Source organism: Vitis riparia, chromosome 4 (genome assembly GCF_004353265.1).
Source record: "Vitis riparia cultivar Riparia Gloire de Montpellier isolate 1030 chromosome 4, EGFV_Vit.rip_1.0, whole genome shotgun sequence".
NCBI lineage: Eukaryota > Viridiplantae > Streptophyta > Magnoliopsida > Vitales > Vitaceae > Vitis > Vitis riparia.
Genome location: NC_048434.1, coordinates 15,229,626 through 15,239,938, shown reverse-complemented (window position 1 = coordinate 15,239,938; position 10,313 = coordinate 15,229,626).

Sequence of the window (10,313 nt, the reverse complement as noted above, 5' to 3'; positions counted from 1 at the left end):
ATTAAAATGTATTGAAATTGAGATACGAAAAAGGAAAAAGAATTCCATAATAGCAAATTCTAAGAGGAGTTTAAAAATGCCTTTTAAAGAGAACATGTATATAATACATTAAAACATCAGTTATAACTTTTTTTTGATGATTTTTTAAATTTCCTTGGACATTTCTTGAAGGACTTTGATGACATCTTAATTATTGACTTATACAAAGTGCTTAGTCTATGTCGTCTAAGGTAGACAAAAAATAAAAAATGATTTTTTTTTTTTTTTTGCCCCTTTCGGCAATGGCTTGATGTTTGAAAAACTTGGTAATTTTTATCATTCATTTGATTTACTCATGAATAGAAGAGTATGTAATATATATCATCCAATCCTGAACCTTAATCCAATCATTTGAAAAAATTGATAAATATCAAATACAAGTCCAATATATTTTGTGAATCTACCTATTAAATAAACACAATGGAGAAAATATTATTCTATCATTATATTATCCATTGTTTAATTTCCAAAATTAATATTTATTTTTTTTCCAAATTAAAAATAAAAAGTTAACAAATTAATCTCAACAATGTTCATAAATCAGAAAAATACATTACATAAAAATAAGTTTTAGCTTAGAAAAATTCTAATAGTTTCTTAACAACCAAACATAAATAAAAATTATAATCATTATCTAATTATAAATTTTCTACTAATTTCATAATTAATTGTTAGAAAATGTTTATTATGGTAATAAATTAAGAATTTTGATATATTTTAAAAAATATTAAATTACTATTTCTTAAATTATTAATTTTAGAATTAAAATTAAAAAAATAATATTTTAGGTTTATTCAGATTTTAGACAAAAATAAATAAATACCACGTAGACTTGTTATACATTTTTTTCAACCCTTTATAATAATAATAATACTTTCTTCAATTAATTGAAGTTGTTAAGTGGTCCGAGAAAATTGTAGTCTAGAAATGCCTTTTGAAAAAAATATATACATCTTATATTAAAGTATTATTTATTACTTTGTGATTATTTTCCTTAGACAATGACTTTAAAGACTTTTCCGACATGTTGACTCTTGACTAAAACAAAGTCACTAGTCTATTGCGTGTGAGTTAAGCAAAAAAAAAAATGAAGCTTCATTTTTTTTTTTTTTTTCATTAATTTTCTTGTGGTAGGTGCCTAATGCCTATCGAATGAACTTTTTCAGATAGAGTTCTGCAACAGTATTTAGATTTATAGCCACGGTTAAAGTTGAGGACAGGATGGGGTCCATGATTGGCTCATATGCTTGTGATACATGGTCCATGAAGGGCCGTAAGGTCTTCACTACTTTTTTGTATTGTGACTGGCACTGCCACCAGATATGAAAAATAAATTTCAATTAAAAATTCATAAATCAAAAGATACATTACAAAAATAAATTTCAATTAAAAACTCATAAATCAAAAGATACATTACACAAAAATAAATGTTAACCTATTACATAATCAATCATTACAAAATGTTTATTATTGTGATATTTTGGTATATTTGAAAATATATTAAATTACTATTTTTCAAAATTATTAATTTAAAATAAAAATAAAAATATGATAATTAATTTTGTAGATTTTTTAACACATAAGAATAAGTTTAACACTTTAGACATTAATAAAAACAAAAAATTTGACACTTAATAACATTTATAATAAAAACTAAACAAGCTAAAATGCCAATAACATTCGGCTTTATTAGATTAAGTTAAATACATATTTATTTAGATTATAAAATAAATAAAAAAAACACCGCCTTATATTTGTTATGTATTTTTCTAGCCATTAGGAAGAATTTGAATATGTATAATAAATAATTTTCATGATATTTAACTTTCCTTTATATTTGATATGATCAATCAAATAATGGTATCATTTTCATTGGATTCAGTTCCAATCCTCAGGTTCATATATTTTTTAATTTTAGAAAACATATGATGCACAATAATCTAAACAAAGAATCATATTTTCTCCATTTTATTCATACACAGAAAATAATTTTTATATATTTAATTGTGTATTATAGAAAATATCAAAGAAAATATAATAAATTAAAATTAATTAAAATTTTATATATTTTAAAATTATTTAATCTTAATTTTAAAAAGTTAACATAAGTTAAATGAGTTTGAAGTAGTATAAAAAAATAATTTATTGACTTTAAATCTATGTTGTATTTTCTTTCACTTTTTTTCCATTTTATTTTATTTTTTCTTTATTTTCTTTCCCTTGTATTTCCCTCAAATTTTTTTGGAACCAAACATAATCTTAAAAAATATGTTAGACCAATACTAGTGTTTGAGATTTAGAAATTCCTTATAAAGGATTGGATCAAGGTTCAATCATGATCACCCCTTCTATTCATAAGAAAGTTAATTCAAGATATTAATTACCTAGTGTTTGAAACATGAAGTTACTGTCCATCCAAAGAAGAAGAAAAAGTTATTTTATTTATTTATTTTGCCTAACATACACGGAATAGACTAAGAACTTTGTTTTGGTTAGGAGTCCAGATGTCACAAGAGTCCTTGAAGTCATTGTCCATGAAACTTCCTACTTCATGTTAAGTATTACGACGTATTTATACACCATTTATTGCAACAACTAAGGTATGAAATGAAATGACTTTGAACATGTGAGCTTTGATTTATTTTGCTTTTACAACCCTATAAAGTTTTCTCTCATGAGGTTTCATTAGGACCCAAAAACAAAAAAAAAATGGAGAAAATATAATTATTTCTTTAGATTATTGTGCATCATATACTTTTTCAAAATTAAAAATATATTAACCTTGAGTTAGATTGGAACTGAATCTAATAGAAAGAAAATCAGTGTCTCAAACACCCATCCTACTGATTTAGATTAGATGTTTTTTTCCCATTTTAATCATTTATTAATTATTAATTTGGTGAAGTTTATTCTATATGAATGATTTATTTTTCATTATCCTGGTTTTATTTTTATTTACACGAGAACATGGCCCATACATGACAGAAAGGTCTTCATTTCTCCTACATTTATAACCGGTACCGAAATTTGAAATAGTTTAAAAACCTATTTTTGGATCTCGTATTTCGCATGATGCGTTCCAACTCGATGGTGAAACTCGTTTTTTTATTTTATTTGGTAAAAATTTGATTTTTTTTTTAAATACTTGGAGTCGCCACTTATTTTAATTTTTTTTAAAAGGAAAAAAAACTAAAAAAAAAAACCCTAAGTGTAACTTCTAAAGGAAAAATAGGTTATGAAAAGCCGAGTCGAGTTTGGGGGTCAGGTTATTTATTGGGAAGGTACGGTAAAAAACCGTAGCACCCCTCTAAGTCTCTAAAAACAGGTCTCTATTAAATAAGGTGAGAAATGTGACAATTGATAAAGAAATCAATGGATATCAATGAAATGATCAAATAATAAAACAAATCATGTATAAAAATAAGCAAAGTAGGGGTGAGATCGTACCTTGGCAGCCGGTAATAAAGCACTATCATGAAACAAGGTTAGTGCGCAATGATAAGTGTAAAATATCTCACACAAAATCAATCAAAATCAAATAATATCAATCATGCAATTCACTTGAATTATTTTCGAAAGAAATGTTAAGAATGTTAGGCCCCCACCAAAGCCCAATTTATCTTGCATGAATTAGTATTACAAATTCCATTATTTTGGAATTATGAAAAAATCATTCTTGTTTACTTAAAATTAAGAGAAACAGAAAATTATTTGAAAATCGAAAAAAATTTGTACAAGTGCATGCCAAAATGAAAATGACAGCAAACTTCCTAAAATCAGGATTTTTTGTGACCTAAAACCCTAATAAATGATGAAAAGTGGTAAAATAAAAAAAATAAAAAATAAAAACTGGAGTAGAATTAAAACTATTTTAAAGAAAACTAAAGTTTTGAAATTTATTTGAAAATTGAAATCTCCGAAATTAAATTAATTTTATATTATTCTATTTGAAAGAAAACTATTTGAAAAATAATATTATTCTATCATTATATTATCCATTGTTTAATTTCCAAAATTAATATTTAATTTTTTCCCAAATTAAAAATAAAAAGCTAACAAATTAATCTCAACACCATTCATTAAATCATAAAATACGTTACATAAAAATAAGTTTTAGCTTAGAAAACTTCTAATAGTTTCTTAACAACCAAACATAAATAAAAATCCTAATCATTATCTAATTATAAATTCCTACCAATTACATAATTAATTGTTAGAAATTTTTTATTATGGTAATAAATTAAGAATTTTGATATATTTGTTAATATATTAAATTATTATTTCTTAAATTATTAATTTTAGAATTAAAATAAAAAATAATAATTTAGGTTTATTCAGACTTTAGACAAAAATAAATAAATACCACATAGACTTGTTATGCATTTTTTCAACCCTTTATAATAATAATAATACTTTCTTCAATTAATTGAAGTTGTTAAGTGGTCCGAGAAAATTGTAGAAGTCTAGAAATGCCTTTTGAAGAAAATATATACATCTTATATTAATACTATTTATTATTTTTGTGATTATTTTCCTTAGACAAGACTTTAAGGTTATGTTTGGTTCCCGGAAAATATTAAGGAAAGAAAAAAAATGTAAAGGAAAATGATTTTTTCATGTTTGATTGTCGTATGAAAAATAAAAGAAAATCAAATATAATTAAAACTAATTAAAAGTTTATATATTTTTAAATTATTTAATCTTTATATTAATGAGTTAAAATAAATAAAATGAGTTTGAAGTAACAAAAAAAAAATTATCAACTTTTAATCTATTTTTTTAATTTTTTTTCACTTTTTCTTTCCTTCTACTTTTCCTTTGTATTTTCTTTTCCTTGCATTTTCCTTTAAATTTTATGGGAACAAACATATAAAGACTTTTGGGACATGTTGACTCTTGACTGAAACAAAGTCACTAGTCTATTGTGTGTGAGTTAGGCAAAAAAATGAAGCTTCATTTTTTATTTTTTATTTTTTGTTTTCATTAATTTTCTTGTGGTAGGTGCCTAATGCCTATCGAATGGACCATTTTCGGATAGGGTTCTACATCAGTATTTAGATTTATAGCAACAGTTGAGGTTGAGGACAGGATGGGGTCCATGATTGGCTCATATGCTTGTGATACATGGTCCATGAAGGGCTGAAAGGTCTTCATCACTTTTTTGTTTTGTGACTGGCACTGCCACCAGATATGAAAATTAAATTTCAATTACAAATTCATAAATCAAAAGATACATTACATAAAAATAAAATGTTAACCTATTACATAATCAATCTTCACAAAATGTTTATTTTGTAATAATAATAAACATTTTTCCAAAAGGCATAGACTTGTAATGCAGTTTTCACGTATAATAATAATAATAATAATAATAAAGAATTAAATATATATAAAATTTTAAATAATTTTCATGATATGCCATATGACTTAACATGGAGTAGGAAGTTCCACCATTCACGTAACTTTCTTCAATTAATTGAAGTTGGTAAATGGTCCATAGGAGAAAATTGTATGAGTCTATAAATGCCTTTTGGAGAAAATATGTACATCATACATTAAAGTATTATTTATTATTTTATGATTATTTTCTTTAGACAATGACTTCACCGACTTTTGTGACATGTTCACTCTTGACTGAAACAAAGTCCTTAGTCTATTGCGTGTGAGTTAGGCAAAAAAATGAAGCTTTATTTTTTATTTTTTGTTTTTGCCCACAAGAAAAACTTGTCGTAGGAGTCTAAAAATGCATTTTAGAGAAAATATATACACCATTCATTAAAGCATTATTTGAATTTCTTTTCTTGGTAATTGTTCACAAGGACTTCAAGGACTTTTGTGGAAACTTGACTTTTAATCGAAGAAAGGTTCTTAGTCTATGTGTGTTAGGCAAAATAAATAAATAAAATATTTTTTCTTTTTCTTTAGATGGACAACAACTTCATGTTTCTAAAGCTTGATAATTATCTTAATAAATAAAATATCTTAAATTAATTTACTTATGGACAAAAGGGCTATGTGTGGTGTAATCGTGATTAAACCTTGATCCAATCCTTTTAAAAAAATTTCTTAAGTCTCAAACACTAGTATTGATTTGACATATTTTCCAAGTTTATGTTTGGTTTGGACAAAATTTTGGAGGAAATACAAGGGAAAAAGTACCAAAAAAAATAAAAAAAATAAAATAAAATAAAAAATAAAGAAAAATATAACATAGATTTAAAGTTAATAAATTATTTTCATTGATTATTTCAAACTCATTTAACTTATTTTAACTTTTTAATATAAAGACTAAATTTAAATTAATAATTTTATTTCATTTATAATAATTTAGGACTCTATGTACTTTCTTGGGATTTATAATGCTTTATAAATACAATCAACCAAATATTACACAACAAAAAGAAAAGAGGTAAATTTCAAACATCTGCTTGACATTTTGGTAGATATGTTTATCAAGTGAACAAAATGGAGAAAATATAATATTTTTCTTTTACAAATTTATTAATTTGATTATTAAAAATTTAGTGAACCACAAATACATGTGAGATAATATTTAGTGAATTTATTTTGAAAAAATAAAATATTTTTAAAAAATATGACAACTAAAAAATAACTTCATAAATTATAGTAAATTATGAGAAGCAAAATATGAAGTCGAAAAATAACTTCAAATTTTGCACCTTTTAAGTCGAATATATAATAGATAGGTTCGATTAGATCGATGTCTATTGGTTCGTTGTTTTGAAATGAATATCGAACCAATGTAATCATTTTTATTTTTATTTTATTTTTTTTATAAATAATAGATAAATTCGGTTGGTTTAGTTTTGATTGGTCCATGAACACTAAACCAATGTAATCTTTTTTTTTTTTTTAAATAGAAACAAACATATTTAAAAGGAAATAAAAAGTAACAAGATTGGATTGGTTAGGTTTGAAGCCACTTTGGTTGGCTAATGTCCTTGAACTTAGATTTCTAATTACCCTCATTTAATAATTAACTAGAATAAAAAAATCCAATTAATTTAAAAAATAAAATGTAGATTTTTACATTTTTCCCAAATTAAAAATAAAAATTAATAAATTAATTTCAACAATATTCATAAATTTGAAGATAGTTATATAAAAATAAGTTTTAACATATAAAATTTTTAACAACCAAGCATAATTAGAAATCCTAATAATTATCTAATTATTATTTTTCTACACTTTGCATAATTAGTCATTATAAAAAAATTGGGGTCGTTCATGTCCTTGAATTTACACTTATCTAATTATTCATTAGAATAAAAAAAATTCCAATTAATTTTGAAAACTAAAATTTTAGTCTTTCTTATTTTTCCCAAATTTAAAAGAAAAAAAATTAATAATTAATCTCAACAATATTCATAAATCTGAAAATATATTATATAAAAATAAATTTTAACTTAGAAATTTTTAACATTTTCTTAACAACCAAGCATAACTAAAAATCCTAATAATTATCTAATTATTAATTTTCTATAAATTACATAATTAATTATTATATAATTTTTGTTATGGTAATGAATTATAATATTTTGAGATTGTTTTAAATATATTAAATTACTATTTCTTAAATTATTTTAAAATAATAATAATAATAACTAATTTTATAGTTATTTTTAATGTGTAAAAATAAATAAGTTTAAGCCTTTATACATTACTAAAAACAAGCAATTTAACACTTAAAAATATTTAGCATTAATAAAAAAAATTAATGACCTAAATACTTAATAATATTCCATTCAGATTTTAGACAATAAATAAATAAATACCACTTATTTAACCTTGTTTTTGTTTTTGTTTTTTTTTTAGCAAACTAAACCAAACGTCTTTAAATGAAAAACTGTACTAATTAGGCTACAATGGATTGGTTAAAATTGGTTTGGTTAAATAAGGACATTTTTTATTTAAAAAAAAAAAGAATTTTTCTATTTAGAAAAAATAAATTTTTTCATTAAAAAAAATGCAACTTCCTTTTTTTTTTTTCCTAACTCACACCAAATAGACAAGGACTTTGTTTGAGTCAACAGTCAACAATCAACATGCCACAAAAGGCCTTGAAGTCATTGTCTAAGAAAACAATCAAGAGGAGAAGAAATTTAAATAATGTTTTAATACATGATGTATTAATTTTCTCTAAAAGACATTTTTAGAATTGTGTGAAAATTGTTTTTCTTTTTAGATTCGTGTCAAAATTTTCTTCTATGGACAGTCACTAACTTTAAATAATTGAAGAAAGCTACTTGAAACTTCCTCCTCCATGCTGATTGTAGCCTATAAACGAAAATAAAATATCATGAAAATTATTTGAAAAAATATATATATATTGAAAATAAATGGTTTGAGTAATGCATAATAAGTGTAAGGTGGTATTTAATTATTTTTTTGTTTGAAATTTGAATTGGCATAACTCTGACTTAAATATAATAGATTGATTAAGTGTTTAAGTTGTTTATTTCTTATTATTATATAAATATTGTTAAGTGTTAAATTGCTTGTTTTTATTAATGTTTGAAATGTTATACTTATTTATGTTTACATGTTAAAATATCTAAAAATTAGTTATTATATTTTTTATTTTGATTTTAAAATTAATAATATAAAATTGGTAATTTAATATATTTTAAAATATACCAAAATATCATAATTTATTAGCATAATAAAATTTCATAATAATTAATTATATAATTAGTAGAAATTTGATAATTACATAATAATTAGGATTTCTAATTATACTTGGTAGTTAATAAAATGTTAGAAATTTTCTTAGTTAAAACTTATTTTTATGTAACCTATCTTGGGATTTATGAATAACATAGTTGAGATTAATTTATTAATTTTTGAATTTTGAATTTGGGAAAAATATTAAAATCTAAATTTTATTTTTTAATTAATTGAAAATTTTTATTCTAGTTAATAATTAGATGAGTGTAAATTAGGAATAAAAAAAAATTCTTTTTTTCTTTGGACCAAAAACTTGGTAATTAATGTCTTGAATTAATTTACTCAGGGATGGAAGAGATATGTGATCCGATTGTGATTGAACTTGATAATTTCTTCTATATTTATGGCGGCCAAAAGACTTAAAATAGTTGACTAAATTATTTATATAACACCCACTAATAACTTTGCAACTTTGCATTCATCAAATGGCAAGTTGGAAAACCACCCTTCTACTTCTTACTCTTTTTCTCTTTTCTCTGTTTCTCGAGCTTCTCCTAGCTGAAGCTACTATTATCAATTCCATTGATGGTGGTATGAACAAGGGCTGCATTGAGGTAGAGCGGAAAGCGCTTCTTGAATTCAAAAATGGACTGAAAGATCCTTCAGGTTGGCTTTCTTCCTGGGTTGGTGCAGATTGCTGCAAGTGGAAAGGTGTGGATTGCAACAACCAAACAGGGCATGTTGTCAAGGTTGACCTCGAATATGGTGGTTTGGGTGGTGAGATAAGTGATTCCTTACTTGACTTGAAACATTTAAATTACCTGGACCTAAGTTTTAATGATTTTCAAGGAATTCCAATTCCAAATTTCTTGGGCTCATTTGAAAGGTTGAGATACCTTAATCTCTCCCATGCAGCATTTGGTGGAATGATTCCTCCTCATCTTGGAAATTTGTCACAGTTACGTTATCTTGATCTTAATGGACGTTATGGCTACTATCCCCTCAAAGAGGGTTCATAATTTGAATTGGCTTTCTGGTCTTTCTTCTTTAAAATACCTTGATCTGGGGTATGTGGACCTTAGTAAAGCAACCACAAATTGGATGCAAGCTGTAAACATGCTTCCTTTTTTGTTAGAATTACATTTGTCCGGTTGTGAACTCAGTCACTTCCCTCAGTACTCCAATCCGTTTGTTAATTTGACTTATTAATCTCTCCGACAACAATTTCAACACTACTTTGCCTGGCTGGTTGTTTAATATCAGTACCCTTACGGATCTTTATTTATATGATGCTACAATTAAAGGTCCGATTCCCCATGTTAACTTGCGATGCCTTCGCAACTTGGTGACCTTAGATCTCTCATACAATAGTATTGGAAGTGAAGGAATTGAATTGGTGAATGGTTTATCAACATGCTATAATAATTCCTTGGAACGGTTAAACTTGGGTGGTAATCAATTCGGTGGTCAGTTGCCAGATTCATTAGGGCTCTTTAAGAATTTAAAATCCCTGGACTTGAGCAGTAACGATATTGTTGGTCCCTTCCCTAATTCAATTCAACACCTTACCAACTTAGAGAGTCTTT